A 17,831-nucleotide genomic window follows, 5' to 3' on the forward strand; every position below is an offset into this window, starting at 1 on the left:
CTCTCTCTCTCTCTCTCTCTCCCCCTTTATTTTCCTTTGCTAATTTGGTTTCTTTCTTAAATTCCACATATGAGTGAAATCATCTGGTATTTGTCTTTCTCTGATTTATTTTGCTTAGCATTATACTCTTTAGCTCTGTCCATGTCATTGAAAATGGCAAGATTTCATCCTTTCTTATGACTGAAGAATATTCCATTGTTTATATACAACCAGATCTTCTTTATTCATTCATCTATTGATGGACACTTGGAAGAAGGTGCCCTTAGAGCATGAGTTCCCTTCTCCATTCTCTGGCCATTGAATAAATTACCTGTTTGCCATCAAATACTGTTTTGTTATTTGGCTATTTGGCCAATGGCATTGAGTAGGGAAAGAACCTATCACTTCAGTAAGAAGCTTATCATGACCTATAATCTGTTCAGGAATGCTCAGTTGTGGGGCCTCTAAATCAGAACAGGCTCAATTTGCTGCTCCTCTGGAATAATATTGGGGAAACCACAGATTCCATTGTTAAGTCACCAGCTTGGCATTTATTTTCTTTTTAAAAAGTTTTATTTATTTATTTTATTTTGAGAGTGAGGGAGAGAGAGAGCACACATAAATGGGGGAGGGACAGAGAGATAGAGGGAGAGAGAATCCCAAGCAGGCTCTGTGGTGTCAGCACAGAGCCCACATGGAGCAGGATCTCACAAACTGTGAGATCATGACCTGAGCGGAAATCAAGAGTCAGATGCTTAACCTACTGAGCTACCGGGAATCTCCTATTCTGTTTATTGTCTGATATTGAAATGCTCACCTAATGTTTGTTTGGTTCATAACTATGGGTTATATTTGTTCCTTTCCCTTTGATTTAAACTTTCTATACCATTTTACTGCTCATCTATCACTAGTAGTAGGATACTAGCATTATTCAACATGGTAGTTTACTGCTTTTAATTGATAAATTTAAAATTTAAAATTATTTTTATTATTGAATTAGATTTTTTGCCATATACCATTTTTTTCCCTTTTCCTCCTTACCTACATATCTTTTATTGGTTCTTTCCTGCCATGGATATTACACATTCTAATTGTACTGTTACATAGAGTAAGTCTCATATATATATTATTTTTTGTTTTCAACTTCCTAAGCTTAACAATGTTTATATCTTAGCCCAAATAAGATGTATCCATACCCTCATTTCCTTCTCATTTCCTCCAGGCTACCCACCTACCACTACTCCCTCTACTTTGCTGTCATATATAATTTTACATTGTTTGGATTAATTACCGTGGTGTGGTTTAGATTGATATATAATATAATGGTAGATTTTTACTAAATTACCATACACCCTTATCAATCCCCTAGATTTGTTTATGTTTTTCCAAGAATGTTTCCAAAGATGGTTTCTGTGTGCCAAACCTTTTTAAGTTTTGTATTCTTAGGTTCGTCTATAGACTGATATATTCAAATGTCAGTTTACCTAGATATAATGCTCAGAGTCAAAACTTCTTTCCTCTAAATATTTTTTAAACTTTTTAAAAATGTGTGTTCATTTATTTATTTATTTATTTAGAGAGGGAGCAAACAGGGGACAGGCAAAGAGAGGTAGAGAGAGAATCCCAAGCAGGCTCCACACTGTCTGCATGAAGTTTGATGTGGGGCTCAAACTCATGAACCGTGAGATCATGATCTGAGCTGAAATCAAGAACCGGATGCTTAACCCACTGAGCCACCCATGTGCCCCCTTCTAAATATTTTTATATATCACTCCACTCTCTCTTTTGCACCTAGTCTTGCTCTTGAGTTTTTTTTTTTTTTTGCCACTCTAATTTGACTTTCTTTTTAACAATCTACTTTTTCTGAAAAACAACAATTTTCTCTTTTTCTTTAGTGTTCTTACATTTTTTATAATATGTCTAGGCTCCATCTAGATTGTTGAATTATGTTTATATTATAGTTTTTGCCTTTCTCAATTATCTAGTTACTCTCTTGTGTTATAGGAATATTAGCCACATTGGCTGGTAATGTCTAATCAGGTTGAAAAGCTAAAACCCAAGTCCTAGTATATATACCTTCTGGTAGATTTAGAATGTGGGTGTCAGACATGGATGCAACATAAGGTAGAGACCTCTTATTTGAGCACTTTATGTTTTCCATATTTTCTATTCGTCATTATATTCTTTAACAATTTTCTCTTTTGGGTATAATTCTTCAGCTCTCATTCATGGAAGGAGTGGAAGATAGCACAGGGAATGCTCAGGGACTTGCTATGTTGTTTTGATTAGTTATCAGTTGCTCTCCATTTCAGCTGTACATCTTATGACATAACTATGGTGCTTTTTGGTTACTGTCATAATTTTTTGGCTCTTACTGGTCATGGGAGTGAGGGAAGACAAAACAATGATCTTCCCAGGACAGTATGCAGTGGGGCAAAATAGGATAACCTAAATGCTGTCTCACAACCCATTCTTCTCCTGAGGTATCAGACCATCTGTTCCAGAAGACTACAGCACACTTCCATCTAACACACACACACACACACACACACACACACACCTCTACCTTTTCTTTCTTAATACTTCTCACAGATTTATATTTTGTTTTATCAATGTTACCAATTCCTTCGATCTCTCCTGTGATACCTTCAAACTTGGACCAGGGTGGGTGTGAGGAAACAGGAGTTTATCATCTTTCCAAGGACTAAAATTGTGCCAACTCAATCTGGCACCTTATTGTATGTTGAGGATGTCCTCTGGGACCCAAGCAGGTATTAGAGATTTTATAATATGAATCTCATATTTTTCAGTATAGATCCAATTTCCTTAAGCAAACCAAATGTATGAAAATTGTGATTTATGCACCAGTTAAATTAGTGAGTGATTATTTGTCTCGCAAAACAATTTGCCATGAAATTCCTCTAAATAGCAAACTTCCCTAGTGCATTTGAATGTGATATGATTCATAAATTTCAGCTTATATCCAGTCTCCGGGAATACAGGTTTGAGAAAGCACTATAGGGAGCTTAGATTTTTGCCCTGTCAGCTATGAATAAATGAATGGTTCCTTCATTTCTTTTTTTTCCCTCTGTTCCTTTATTCTTGCATGCAGTCTGCCATTCCCATGTTCGAGTCGGGTGTGATGCTATTGTGCCAGCTCCAAACCTGCCCTTCCATACTCTGCTTTGTGATGCTGGTGCTGGAATTCTGCCCACCACATTTCTGTTCTGCCAGCTCAGAGCTGGCTCTATGTTAAAATGGGATTTGAGAGGGAGACTGGAGAGCTGGGAGAGGAAGAGATTTCCTCCACTTCCTCTGAGTCCCGGACACAGGGCTCTCCCTCCCTAATACTAAGCCCGGAGATCCTTCAGCCAAACAACTCTTTGTCCTTAGAGGTATGAAAGTCAGCTGTGTGAGCTCTTCTCCAGCTCCTAAGTTTAAGTCACTAACCTCTTCCCTTTGAAATATCGCTCCTTTTGCAGTTGTTATCTCCCTGATGCAGTAATATTTGCTTTCTACACTTTATTTTTTCTTTCTTTCTTTCTTTCTTTCTTTCTTTCTTTCTTTCTTTCTTTCTACATTTATTTATTATTGAGAGAAAGAGAGAGACAGAGCATGAGCAGGGTAGGGGCAGAGACAGGGAGACACAGAACCTAAGCAGGCTCCAGGCTCTGAGCTGTCAGTACAGCGCCTGATGTGGGGCTTGAACTCATGAACCGTGAGATCATGATCTGAGCTGAAGTCGGACGCTTAATGGACTAAGCCACCCAGGTGCCCCTGCTTTCTATACTTTCATTGCTTCAGTACAATGTGGTTAAAATAACTGATAGCTTATATTTTCTGACTGGAGCTAGACAGATACAATATTCAACATTATTTTCCATTTTTATTTAAAAAATTTTAACTTTTATTTCTTTTGAGAGAGAGAGATCAGGGGAAGGGCAGAGAGAGAGGAAGGCAAATGATCTGAAGCAGACTCTGTGCTGACAGCGCAGAGCACGATGTGGGGCTCGAACTCATGAATCATGAGATCATGACCTGAGCTGAAGTCAGACACTCAACAAATTGAGCCATGCAGATGCCCCCATATTTTCCATTTTTAAAAATATTTGCTGTGTCAGATGTTGTGCTCGTCATTATTAATCATGGTCAAGTCTTTCATGCCCTGTGCATTATGGCTTTTTAGACATACATTACACATTCAGAAACTATTTTATTGTTTTTATTTTGTACTTGCATTTGTATAGTTTGTGGGTTTTTTTGTACTTTTATGTATGTGGGGGAAGGTTATATGAGGCAATTCATGTGATCATAAAATGGAAATAGGATCCCTTGACATGCATACAGTGATCTACAGATTTCAAAGTACCTGCATACACATTATATTGTGTGAAATTTCAGGGCAGCTACTATCCCCATTTTACAGATAAGAAAACTTGAGATTCAGAGAAGTTTTCTTCAAACTTTCTCTTTCAAACCTCAAGTCCTTATTCACTGCAAAAAAAAAATTAAAAAAAGCCTTTTCAACCATTAAATTTTTAAAACACAAAACCAACATGAGACTAAAATCATGTGTATTTTTAAGTTTTTCATTCTTCTACAGCATGGGAAAATGGCAATCATATAGTTTAGAAAAAAATATGAACACATTTGTGACAGGATATTAAGATAATTTTGGTGAGTCAACGATCTGTGTGTGTAAAGAGACAGAGAGGGAGGGAGGGAGGGAGGGAGGGAGGGAGAGAGAGAGAGAGAGAGAGAGAGAGAAAAACTCAGGAAAATATGGCAAATTCCATCTCTGGAAAAAACACCGGTCCTGAAGACTAGAGAAAGGCCATAATCTATTCTGTCTTCCATTGAAGAGCCATTCTGTTTAATTCAACTGTAATACTAATATCTTGGGCTTCCTCATAACACAAAATGTATAAAACTTGACAGTCCCTTACAGCCCATAAAAACTACTTTCTAGGCTCACACCCAAAAAGTAATTTTGGTTGTATGTGGGTGTGACAAAACCTCTTAAGTGTAAAAAAAAATCAAAATTTTTCTCCAAATTCTTTAGTGAAATTGATTCTCCAGGGTGATGCAACAGATTTATGTTACTGGCTATCATTTTCCCCTAATATATTGTTGCACACGTCTTGGTGGGGCCCCATATTAAAAATTACAGCCTTAAAACATTTTCAAAATCAGGTCTAAGAAACACTACAATAAGCCATATTGTTAATTTATTGTCAAAATTATTTCAAAGAGCTATCGTTTTATAGTTTTAATAGGGATAAATATAGTAGGAGTAAGGCTTCAGCGTTCCTAGTGCTAGCTTTCCTGTATAAGCCATTTTTTGATTGTGGAGATGCTTCCTCTACTAACTAAACATCCCTAAATATACTGAAATGTTTTCTTTGTGTTTCTCTAAGTAGTGACTCAGAGTGTCAGGGTCAGATAGAGCATCAGAGAGTACTCAAAGGACATTTGAAACACTTAATCTCACTTGCTCTTCTGAAGATTGCTTTTGAAATGACATTGACCAAACATGGAGGATTATGAAGGACAGAAGGAGCCATGGTTAAACTTCCTTTGTCTTGGATTATATTCCTCAAGTGATCTCCCTTTTAAATTGGTCACAAGATTTTCAATACTCCCCCTAAAGCTGGTTTTTTACTTTCCCATCCCCCTTTACTGTTTTGAATATAAGTTCTACTTCATTGTTTAAGCCAGAATCTGATTTCAAAGTAGGACATTACTTTGACATAAATTACAGCATGCTAGAGTGCTTAATCTTCTCAGTCTGGTTTTATTGCTGCCCTGTATAAATAACACATAATAATTCTGTTTTATTAATATAGTGATCCATCTTTATTGCCCTGTGCTTGTTAATGAAGATTGAAAATGAAGGTCCCTAACTATAAATTAGAAGTGTTTAAACAACTGACAGAAATTATTCAAGTTTTCAAGTATTAGATTAAGCTTTCTTTTATTGGATATATTTACAGATAGAGTTCTGAATCCTCTGTGATGTTTTTGTTGTTTGGAGAAGATTATGTTCAGTTACATGCCTAGGTATGCTTAGAAAAAGTATTCATTTATTAGGCTAATTGCTCAGTTGGCACATATTAAATTCAGGGGAAGGTTCTAAGGTGAGCTCTACTGAGCTACTAGGATTCTATTAACCCTATTTCATGGGTCAAGAAAACCTCAAACTGAACCACTGAGCCTGGAAGATAATCAAGAGTTTGAGTAGACCTCTAAAGGTCAGCAGTTGAAATACAGGAATCAAGAAAAGATTTGTGAAAACTTTCCTCCTTAATTCACCTGTTACCGTTTACCTTCTTGTGACTACTTTATGGTGACAATGAACTATGTTATGTTGTTTAGAATGTCCCGAACTTTCTTTTACCTCATGTTTTTTGATGTGCCTTTACCATTGACTATAATACTCTCAAATGGCCACCCTCTTCTACACACTGCTAGTGCCACGAGCCTACCTTAGTTGCTTACAGGAGCTCTTTCAAATCTCAGCTTACATGATCTTTCCTTAGGGCCATCTTTTCAGTTCCCAAGACTAAGATAGGTTCCTGTCCTTTATATTCCTGTAATATCCTGTTCTTTCCCCCTATTGTAATGTTTACCAATGCATTTGGTTACATGTTACTTTACTTGCCTGCATTCTCCATTGTAATGTAGACTTCTTGAAGGTGGGGATGGATGGAATCTTATTCTAAGTTGTATTCCTAGTACCTATCATGGCATCTTACACATAATAGGTATTGAATACTTATCTTTTTATTTTATTGACATTAGCAGGTGGGAAAAGCACAGAATAAATCCAAAATGTAGAGCCCCTACAAGACACAGTGGTGGTTTTATACTGGTTAAAAGTACAGATTTGGGAGCCAGATGACCTGGGTTTGGTTTTCAGCCCTGCCATATACTTAGTCTATGGCCTTGGGCAAATTATTTAACCCTCTGTGCTTTAGTTTCTTCACCTGTAACAGAGGGAAAGTAAAAGGATTCTAACACACATGTTTATTAGATTTAAAAGAGTTAGTGAGTTAGTGTGTATACAGAAGACTCAGTAGAACTTTGTAAGTTTAAGGCTAGATTGTTGAGTGAGGAATTAGAAAGAGAAAGCCTCAGTCCAAGGTTTCAGACCACAACTTGCAGGGGGTAGGAAATTCTCCAAGGGCCTGGCTATAGCCTGTGTTTCTCTTCTTCCTGATTGCTTCTTGCATTCCAGGACATCTAGTTTTATTACTAACCCCTACAGCAGTATTTCTTACAAGATTGTCCTTCAACTTTCAGAACCACCTGATTGGATTGGTAAAAATATAGATGTCAAGGCTTTGCTACAGAATCCTTGCAGGAGAGGCCTTGGGGAGCTGTATATAAACACCATCTTGGATGATCATGATGCCTGAAGAGGACCGAACTTTGAGTTTTGCTTTTCTGGACATAGTTCCAGAAACAGAGATGGGTGAGTGAGGTTTGAAGAAGACTCCCTACTGATTCAGAAATGCTTTCAATTGCCCTGCAGCTCTCAATCATAATACGTATGGCTTTTGTTACATCGCTTTATTCCCTGTGTTTTGATGTTTGCAAAAATAGATATAATCAACGTCTTCAAGTACCTTATGGTATAGTTAAGAAAGAGATGACTGTCAAACTCATTAAACAATTAGATAAAAGTTACAAACCAAAGCTTGTAAAAAGTTATAATCCCAAAATTGCAAAATAAAGTTTTGGTACTGAGTTTAATTAAGAAGGGCTAGGTAGTTTTGAGCAATCTGGGAAGATTTTGGAAAATGAGTTGGCTATGAGACATGAGTAGGAACCTGGTGGGCAGAGAGGTAGGGAATGTATAGAGAGCATTGTGACAGGGGTAAGAATGTGACTAAAGGATCAAAGATGGCCATGAGGATGGAACATGTAAGGAAGCTAAAAGAACTAGGACTCAGATATTTCATGTTAAGCAATAGAAAGTAGTGGGAATCAAGACACACACCCTTATCTCCAGTTATTTTCTATAATCTTAAAAGACCCAGTGGGAAGTCAGAATTTGATCAAATTATGGAGAATCATTGTGAGTCTTTATTTAGGAACTGATAAAATGAAAACTGGAGTCTAGGCAGATTACAGGCATGTTAGTAACCCCCCGCTACCTGTAATATAAATATAGTGTGCTTCCCAGGGATATGTCAAAACAAGCTGGTATAAGAGGCATTAGTAATTGTGTAAAAATAAATAACCTAAAGCAGAACAAATTATAGGAAGAGACGATTGCTAGTAAATTGTGGCTATGGTGATCCCTGCTGAGAGGGATGCTGGCTGGGGTTGTTGAAGAATATGTATGTGCTTGTGTACCCTCATAGTGGCCGCTATGCCCTCACTAGCAGCTTCCCCAATTTCTGTTGTTATTCCTATTTCTGGAATGGTAGCAGGTATTTGCAGTTGGATAACTCTCTCAACCCATATCCTGAATTTTGGGAGTAAAACAACATTCTTTCATTTCATCCAGCTTCTGTCCATTTCTGTTCAAGATGGAAATGTTTCTGCTGGTATAACAATATCAAAATCCTCCAGGGCCTCTCCTGTATGTCAAGGTGATCCAAGCATTAGACAAAATGATTCTCCATAGATCCTTCCTGGGTAACTCCTTCACTATACTTGGCTTCAGCTGAGATGGTTGATTGGATCCATAAATCACATACCTAATCTCTTTAACAAAAAGCTGCTCAGCCATATCCTTGGTCTCCTGTCCAGAGCATGCTTTCTCAATGATAGTTTTTCTGTCTTTACCATTCTGTGAAATCTGGATAGACTAATAACCTCCCAAATCATCAAGTGTTGGCTCCATTTTGCTTAATAGTCCCTTCTTCAATGGACTTCTTTCCACTTGAATTTTAATAAAATCAGCAAGGAGAAGGGCCATATCTTCTACACTTTACTTGGAAATATCCTCAGCTAAATATCCAAATTTATTGCCTACAAGTTCTATTTTCAACACAATTGTAGAATACAATTCAGTCAAGTTCTCTGCCACTTTATGAAAAGTATCCTATTTCCTACAATGTCCAATCACTTGTTACTCATTTCCTTTTGAGAGTGTACCTTTAACATCCATACTTTCACTAATAATCTCATCAAGATGATCTAGGCATTTTCTATCACGTACCTTAGAATTCTTCCAGTCTCTGCCCATTCCCCAATTCCAAAGCTACTTCCACGTATTAAGGTATTTGTTACAGCAGCATACCCACTTCCTGGTACCAGCATTTAAATCAGTCAGGATTCTTCTCTCTCTCTCTGTTCTCTCTCACCCTCTCTCTCTCCCTCATTCTGTATATATACATGAGGGAAAGTATACACCATATAGACATATACACTTTTGAGGGAAAAGAAGAACTGTACCGCGTGTGTGTGTGTGTGTGTGTGTGTGTGTAAATGTATATAAGATTTATTTCAAGCAATTGGCTCACACAGTTGTGGGCTAACAAGTCTGAAATTTGTAGATACATGCAGACTGGAAGCTGTTAAGCAGGAAGTGAAGCTTCAGTCCACAGATAAAATTTCTTCTTCCTCAGTTTTACTCTTAAGGCCTTTTGATTGATTATATGAGACTTATCCATATTATGAAGGAAAATCTCCTTTACCTAAAATCAAATGATAGTAGATGTAACCACATAGTCAAAAACACCTAGTGTTGTTCACAGCACTAGATTAGTATTTAATTAAATAACTGAAAACTATCATCTAGCCAAGTTGATACACAAAACTAACCATCACAGCCCTTGAATATGTTTTTCTAGCTACCTGGATCTTCCCTCCTCCAGCTAACTCATGGTCACACTTCATATTACAGCACAAATATCTTGTCACTTCTGGTGAATAGTTTTCACTGGGCTCCAGCCCAAGTTCACTCTCTGTTAAATGTCCCTGACAGTGCTCTGCATTTCTGCCCACCACACACCTTATTACTTAGTCAATATCTGAGCCATCTGCTGGACTGAAAGTTCCATGAAGTTCCATGAGTCTATCTTGTTCCCTGCATAGTTGACACTCCACAGTAAGTGAGGGAATAAATAGATCACAGGTTAGGCTGATCCAGATGGTATATTCTCTCCATCCACAGCTCAAGAATTCAGGGCCAGCTCTTGCTATTTTAATAAGATCCAGAAGAATAAAGAAAATAATTTTCATGCTCAATAATACTTGCCTTTGAGAGCATTGTATCTAGGGATAAGATAAAAGATTGAATTTGTAATTGAAGCTGAGCAATAGTTTCCGTTTCTATTTGGTATCTGCCCTTGCCTAGGGGGACAGAAAACCACTGGGGCAATGGATGGGAAGCTCCAGGGTAACCACAGAGTTTTAGGATTCGATGTACAATATGAAAAAAAAAACATTTTAAAAAGTAGTGGAAAGAATAGGCTTTGGAGTGATACAGACATGGATTCATGTCCTGATTAGAACATTTACCGTCAGGTGATCTTGACCAAATTACTTTCTTAAGCCTTGGTATCTTTACAATGTTAAGGTGTTTCGGTAAAATTGGTCTATTGAAACCAAACAAGGAGTTCATATATTTGAGGGGAGAACTATTTTAATTTGAAGTAAAAGAGACAAACCTGGATGCAACATAGAAAAACCACTCTCCTTTTCCAGCACCTACGCTATTCAAGACAATGAGGGTATTCAACATACGCCAGTAGATAGAAGGGCAATAATCCAGCCGGAAACTGGAGGTTCTGCTGTTGATGATGGAAAATAAAAGCCTCTAATTGAATTCTGTTTACTGAACATTTTATTTGGGCCAGGCTAAGTTTACACACTATTATTCGATGTACAAAACATTGTAGTTCCTTCAGTTCCACTTAAAAAACGAAGACAGAGCAATTAATTAGGATAGTTAGGCCTAAGATATGTAAATCCCACTTCAAATCTTTATTTGAAAAAAAACTAATCTAATAGTTGCTCTATTGAGAGTGAACAGGTTGTTGGGAAAATCAGAATAAAAATGAGATAATATATTTGAAATTGGTTTGTTCCCTGAACAGATAATAAAATGTATGATTATTTAAAGGCTTGTATCTACATGCTTCAACAACTGAACAAATTTATACTTAAAAAAAAACAAATCAATCAAACTGGTAGTTATTTGGCATCATGTAGACAAAACAATTGTTGATTTGACAATCTTTCACATTGCAACTGGTTGTCATGGCATCATGTCGACTGACAAAGAAAAGTGATTCCCTCTTCTCTACATTTTCCAGATTCTATAAAACATTAAATGAAGAGATCTGAAAATAGAGAACTGTTTTAAAGTCTGTACTCAGAGCTTAGTCAGAGGAAAAACTTTAGATCATGCCTTTGGTATGTTCTGAATAAGCTGATATTGAATATGCCCCATGCTGTTTGTCTTTGCGAGATGTCCTAATTTAGACTCTGCTTTTGACCTTCTAGACAGATAGAGGATAGAAATAGCCATGGGACTGGACAAAAGATGAACAATTGTGGTTTCTTTGAGGTATCAAGAATGATACAGTGTTATAATTTAAAATGCTTTTAAAACATTATTTATGTCAGCCTTTCCCAAGATCACATTTCAACTTATTGTACGATCTAGAACTATGATCCAGGGTTCCTGAGGCTAAGTTAAATATCCTCCACCCCACTCCTCACCCTCAAAATGTGCCATACTGTAAAATAAATGGAAACCATTTTGGCTTTCATCTGCCTTCCCTTTTATTTGAATCCTGCGTAAAAAACAGCATATAAGGTCTGCATAATTCTCAATATCCTCACATGCATTTTGCCTAGATAAAGGTGTCTGGAGATGGCACTTCTCAGCATACTGGATGACTCATGGCTTCAGTCTGCTTGCTATGACATAGTTGGAGCTATGTTTCATCTACCACTGTGTCCCCTGACAAGTCCTTAAAAAGACTCCTTATTACATTAAATAGGAAGGCTGAAGGTAAGGTCTCCTGTAGGCCTTCTTAATGATGGGAAGGTTATCATTCCCCATTTCAAAGTCCATTTATCTGTAGCAGTTATTCTGAGTGTAAGGATTGGCAAAAAATGCTTATTTTCCTTTAACCCAACACCTCCCAAGGCAATAAGCGCATGAATCATTCTTTATCTTCTTTAACAGAGAGAAGCACGGGCCTAATTTAAATATTGTAGTGGCCAGACCTACATAACTCAACAGAGCAAAACAAAAAGGACCTTGATGTAGTCTTATGAAGATGGCTAATGGTTCTCTGAATGCTTCTATGTCAAGAGGACTGCAAAACCATTTATAAAAGTTTCAACCAAGACCAGAGATACAATTTCAGTTCTTGGCCAGATTATGAACATGAGGAAATGATAGCTCATTAAAGCTCAAATCTGAAGTTGAAAAATGGCTACTATGTTATCTGTTACATAGACAATTGGCTATTTCTTCTCTTATCAGAACTAATTTAAAGTCCGTTTAAAACCACCAGTGTAGTAACGTCTCTTTTCATAAGATTATATTTGCACAACATTGTACAGCATGCCCCCATCCACTTATCACATGCATGAATTTTAAGGGGGCCTATGCATGTGATCTCAAAGTCTTTTTATAACAGCATCAGAGAAATGGGAACTTAAATGGACTGTGTACAGCTACACAGTTAGTGTATAGGGAAACCTGGCCTTCTGGCTCAAGAGCTCTTTCCAACATATCACACTGCTTCTGACAGGTCTACTCCTGAACAACTCAAGTTTTTGTTGTTTTTAGGTTTTGTTGTGTTTCTCACCAGACACTACCTAGCACCATCCATCTAATTTTGCATAACTCTTGACTTTATTTTCCTTATTATGTCCTATTCATCAATTATTCTTTAATGATGCCCATAGTTCTACATAGCCTATGATTTCACATAAGTCAAATTGTTTGCTACATTTGAAAGGATTCTTTTCAGGGTCTTCATTGTAAAAGTAATAAGTGTATATTGACTTATGTCACTCCATGCCTGCATTTAATGGATTCAGAAAATCCACGTTCAAAGTATTCTATTTTTCAATATTGTACATAGGATGAAACAGAGGCTTATAGTACAGTTCTAGTAAACCTAGAAACTCTAGGGATGACATTGCCCAGAATCTAGAATGAAAGGAAGAATTACTTTATTTTCCTTCTTGGTATGTATGCAAAGGAGAGTTGATGTTCTTTCCCTTTGTAAAGATTCCAGTTTCATGGGGAAGACATCAAATATGTGATTATCGTGTGAGTTTTACAAAAGGGCAGCTGCAAAGAGAGCACTAGACATTGTGTTTGGCCCACATATTCTGAAAGAGTTTATATTTCCTTTCTAAGGGCAGTGATATACATATTTCATGCAGATGTTCACTCGCTGTTCTGTGCTGGAAGGGCTCAATAGGTCATTGCCACTGTGAATTTGCCTGTTCTCATTGATGTTAATTTGTACCTTATTGTTTTAAACCACAGGTTTTCTAACTTTCACTGGAGAGCAAGGTGGTTTGGGGGAAAGATCAGCATGTGCTAGACCTGGTTGACTTCCCAGCTTTCTCCTTTACAGGTTGTGTGGCTGTGGACAAGTCACTTAACATGTCAAAGACTCAGTTTCTTCATATGCAAATTGATGCTAAGATTGATAATCACCTTTCTATGAGGATGATGTGAAATACTGTACATGAAAATGGTTTTCTCTACAAACTACCAATATTACTTGTTTTATAGCCAGTTTCAGAATGTTTCAAAGGTAGTGACAGAGTTAATATACAGTTCTCAGTGTTTTTTTCCTAATCTTTCCTTGTTCTTCATCCATAATAAACTTTTATTCCAGAAAAACTTGGGAAACATAAACTATAATCTTAGGCAGAGACTGTAGAGCAAAAAGAATGGCATCAGAGGAAGTGAGACCATGAACTGAAAACTCTGATGTTTAGCATTAAACAGAATATGGAAAATTCATGCTGCTATAGATTCATTAGTGGGGGTGGGGGAAACAAAAAACAAAAAAACAGGAGAGAATGCACCAAACTATCCCTTTGAAGTCCTGGGTGGATCAAAGGGAAAGACAACTAGGGAGGCAGGATTCTGAGAAACTGGAAGGAAAAAGCCATTTGGGCCAACTTGAGAAAGGGCTGCAGGTCTCATGCTAGATTCTTCTCCTCCCTAAGCACTTCTTGTTTTGAGTGGTATTTGACCAAATGAACTGACAAATCAAATGTTTGGTGTGATGTGGCTGTGATGGAGACAAATGTCCATTGGAACATATAGGACCTAAAATGAAAGTAAGGGGCTACAGAATTAATGCAATATATCACCACTCTCCCATATGTCAGCTCTAAAGATTTGGTTTCTTAGAAACTTACAGAAGTGAGAGGCTGGTGAATTAATCCAATGCATCATCACAAGGTCCCTCAGTATCTATCTGTAAATTCTAGCCTCTAAAGGTACAGGGGATAGTTTTAGTAATGTTCGGGTATTTATGAGTTGTACAAGTTTCCCTTTAGCTCAGTCATTGGGAAGTTATTCACAAAAGATAAGAAAACAGCCTAAATCAACAGCAGCATTAAACTGGAATCATCTTTCTTCTTAAACTAAAAATAGGAAATGCTCCATTCCCATATTATAAAAATAAATTCCAACCCAATTATTTTCTCCTATTCAATTCAGTTACCATATCCATATTGTGTTCTTGGGCTGATAATGAGAGGTTTATCTTTTTTTTTTTTTTTTTTTTTTTGTGGCTCTGCCTGTCAAAGGAGAGCCCCATGGGAGCAGAAAGTGTAAGTTTTATGTCTGCAGACACATATTTATTTTCCTTCTGATGAAGGTGCTATGTAGGGATTTGCCTTCAATTTAGAACACAGTTTCTCCCTAAGTAGTTTGTTCTTAATCACTCAGCCAGCAGACCATAATAGCTAATTTTATATAAGGATTACATCTTCTTTTGATTCACATTTATTTGAATTTCACAATTCAAACAAGAGAGAAAAACATGTCCAACTTTTCTTGGGCTGGAGACACTGACGAGATATGAGATGTTACATAGTCATGAGACAGTTGGTCTGAATATTAAGTGAAAATCATAAAGTCTACAACATTTTGGCTTGAACAATAGATCATTAATGCTTATAAAAGACAGGATCTTTATTATGGAGTTGATCAGGACTCCTAAAAATATGTTTATGATATATAATTGCCCAAAGAGTTAGAAACTAAAGCTTCCTTTCTTCATACATATAAGAACCATAGTTTGTTTTAATTTATACCTAAAATTAAAAAAAAACTAAGTCATGCCTGATGTTGGAAAAGGCAACTATTTCTGCTAATGTAGAAATACCACCTTTGTTTGACAGTTTCGCAAATATACATTTGGAAACAGAGGTTATTAGCTATTACTCTTGGTATTAGAATGACAGCATAAATTCTCAGACCAATGTATGCTGACATATATATATATATATATATATATATATATATATATATATGTATATCCCAAACTCCCAAGCTGCCTAGTTATTGGGTGACGATGGTGCTATGCTCTTCAGTGTCAAGGGGCAGTGGCGGCTGTCACAGAGAACAGCAGGTGGCCATGCGGTGGCTGTATCTCCACTGTAACTTTTCACAGCTGTTTGACTTAGCAGTCGAGCTGCAGTACAGAAGGAACACCCAGCTTGCTCTCGTTTATGTAACAGATTTGAAGGGTATATGGAGGTGAATGACTTCTCTTGTTAAAATGGTCTAATGGCTTCCGGAGTTCCTTTCCAAAGGGTAGGAGTTCAGTGGCCTGAGGGATCAGGTGGAAACCACATTGGTTTTGGTAAGAGGTACTTGCCAAGAAAGAGGAGAGTGGAGAAGAATTCATGTTGATCCCTCATCTAGGCCTCATGGTGCCTTAACTGTTCTCACCACTCAGCTGGCAATCCATGGAGAGGGAAACAAAACTATGTGATTTTCCTTGCGTTAACTTAAGGTAGATATATTTTGGCAAGATCCATTTGGGAATGGATGAGATATATGAATCCATGAGAATTTTTGTTTGTTTTACTTTGCTTTTGGACAACTGTCCAATCCCTACGTTAAATACTTAAGAACTTCGTCTTATGGCTCAGAATATGATGGTTTAAATTACTAGATCAGCATGCATTAGAAATAAGGACAATTTTCCTTGCCTGTTAATTCTTGAATTTTATTGAGAAATAGAGATTCTATATTATCTTTAATACATACTTAGGTTGGCTAGAATATATTGGGAAATAAATTAATATCTACGCTCATAGTACTTATAAAGCAATCTTATATAAGTTTGATGTAAGAGCTCAATAAAAAAGGGTTTTTGTTAATTTCACTTTTTATTTGATAAAAATACCAATAAATTTTTCTTAATTTTTAGATTGCTTCAAACTTTTTTTTTTTTTTTTGTATATGTGTGGTCTGTTTTAGAGCAATTGAACCACGGGTGTTTCCTAATTCAGAATTAGACAGTTTTTTCTTTTTTTTTTTTTTTTTTTTTTTTAATTTTTTTTTTAACGTTTATTTATTTTTGAGACAGAGAGAGACAGAGCATGAACGGGGGAGGGGCAGAGAGAGAGGGAGACACAGAACTGGAAGCAGGCTCCAGGCTCTGAGCCATCAGCCCAGAGCCCGACGCGGGGCTCGAACTCACGGTCCGTGAGATCGTGACCTGAGCTGAAGTCGGACGCTCAACCGACTGAGTAGACAGTTTTTTCAATGTGGTCTTTGAGTACTGTGTCTCCTCCTCTGATTTTTTTCTCGAGATGGGAAACAATTTTTTTTCCTCTTGCAAAATATTTAGAGACCTAAAAGTATCTCTGAATTGTGCATTAAAATTGTGCAGGGTGGCCCATAGTAGCAGAAAGGAAATTATCTTAGATTTGTGAGTTTCTTTATTTTTTGCCAATTTTGAAAATGGCTTAATATATCTGTAAAGAGAGCTAACATCCCTTCCTGCTGCAGTATTTTAACCATCTGAGTTGTGAGTGTAACAGGTCAGAAATTAAGAGACTGAACCCCTCTGAAGGTTTTTTATCAGCATCCTACTATGTGCCAGTCCTTTATAGGTCAGTCAGTGTTACAGCAGAAATGGAAAGTTCTGTTTTATACCGAAGGGCACAATTAAAAGCTTACGTTTAATTAAGTGCTGGGTTGCATGATTCAGACAGTAGACACTACAGGAGCTCAGAGAATGGAAAGACTGAAAATATCTAAGATCAGAATAATTTATTTGAAATCAGTAACCATAGCACTTACTTACAACTTTCTAAAAGTCCAAATAATGCAGTCAAATTTGTGACAAGATGAAAAAGCCGACTCAAGTACTCAGCGTTCACATGGAAATAGTAGACAAATAGTAGGTTGTTCCGATCCAGCTGTGATATTGAAAATGTCACTTTTACTTGTTCTGTATTATCGCCTCTGAATTCTTTTATATGTAAAACCCAAAGGTCACCTGACACATCATCAGGCAATTACTACTTCTTTCATTGTGTAAGTCAATGGCGGATAAAGTACACATCATTACAGTTCAGGAACACGCTATTCTTTTCCTCTTACACCCAGGCACCTCCTTGGTGATATGCATGGTTTGGAAGTGTAGGGAAATAAAGTTAGTAGGAGTAATCACACAGTTGCCTGCTGTGAAGAAGAGTGAGCTTTATTTACAGCACAGCATTCTGATTTGGCTTTAAAAGAATTACATCAACTAAAAATTATACATAATAGACTTGGCAGAAACATAAGCTGGTGGTCAGGCCTGATTATATCAAACGGAAACACTTGGAAAGTAATGTTGCCAAGGTATCGCTTACTCAGATTTATAACAGGTGTCCAA

Source organism: Panthera uncia (assembly GCF_023721935.1).
Source record: "Panthera uncia isolate 11264 chromosome C1 unlocalized genomic scaffold, Puncia_PCG_1.0 HiC_scaffold_4, whole genome shotgun sequence".
NCBI classification, from domain to species: domain Eukaryota; kingdom Metazoa; phylum Chordata; class Mammalia; order Carnivora; family Felidae; genus Panthera; species Panthera uncia.